Raw genomic sequence first — 1,423 nt, forward strand, 5'->3', positions numbered from 1 at the left:
AAAATAAGACCTACTTACAGTTTTGCCTCTCGCTGAAATATAAGACATCCCCCGAAAATAAGACCTCCCCAATAATAAGGCCTCCCCCGAACATAAGGCCTCCCCGATAATAAGGCCCCCTGAAGCTACCGTAACTCTGGACTCTGGGCCGTAGCAGCGGGTGCTGCCGCGCAGCTCACTGTTGGCCGCCGTGCAGCCGGAGCAGACAGGAAGTGCGAGGTCTCTTTTAATCAGAGAGCCCGCGCCGCTGCCAGGACAAGCTGCCGCCTGCTGCTTGCTCTAGCTTTGGGGGGCCTTATTATCGGGGAGGCCTTATGTTCAGGGGAGTCCTTATGTTCGGGGAGGTCTTATTTTCGGGGGAGGTCTTATATTTCAGTGAGACGCAAAACTGTAAGTAGGTCTTATTTTCAGGGGATGTCTTACTTTCAGGGAAATAGGGTACTGTGAAGGGGGGAAAAACAATGGCACAGAATCAGGATGGCCTGCTCAGACCATTCTGACACCATGAGAGCATGTTGGAGCGATCAGACACGGGAAAGTCTATCCATGGCCTATTGCAACCCATTGACTACCGGAGTTTCCCTGGTGTCTTTTAACTCTGCTTCTGTGGTGGAGTAGAACAGGTTGCCGACGGCTGCAGGGTGCCCTTTAAATCCGCCCGGCATTCGCACCTATGTTGGGTCTAATTGTGCGTATGATCGCAGCCTTACCCATCTTGTCCTCACAGCACCCCGATGAAGTAGGTCAGGCTGAGAAAAAGGGAGTGGCCCAAGATCACCTGGTGAGCTTCGTGGCTGGAGGTGATTGGAACCCAGATTTCCCCTATCCTAATCCAATATGCTGAGACAGTTCTCCACATCTAAGTGGTATTGGTCTTCTTAGTGAGATCTTCACATTTTATAAAATAGCGGCTGCAAAGCATGAAACACCAGTATGCCCAACTCATGTGTAAACATTTACATACAGGTATAATATCGGCCTTTCCCGTTCTTAATGTTGAGATGCTCAATAGAGAGCATTTTAACATATTGTGTCTGTGCCTGGTTTGCCAGTTGTACGGCTGTGGAGAGGAAAGCACTCCAGAGAGTTGTCGTTACGGCCCAGAAGATCATTGGCTGCCCTCTCCCATTCCTGGAGGAATTGTATAGTTCTCGATGTTTGAAAAAAGCAAAGAACATTTTGCAGGATTTGTCACATCCTGAACATTCCCTGTTTGAACTGCTGCCTTTGGGCAGAAGATACAGGATAATTAAAGCAAGGACAAATAGATTAAAAAATAGTTTTTATTCGAGAGCTATTATTGCCTTAAATGCAGTATGAAATTGGAATTTGGGTGACATTGGTGGTTTTAAGTTGCTATGTGAACCATAAGGGAGTTATGGGACAGTTGTGAATGGTGTGTGAGTGTATATGAATATTGTTG

Source organism: Gekko japonicus, unplaced genomic scaffold (genome assembly GCF_001447785.1).
Source record: "Gekko japonicus isolate JY-2015 unplaced genomic scaffold, Gekko_japonicus_V1.1 scaffold420, whole genome shotgun sequence".
Taxonomy (NCBI): Eukaryota; Metazoa; Chordata; class Lepidosauria; order Squamata; family Gekkonidae; genus Gekko; species Gekko japonicus.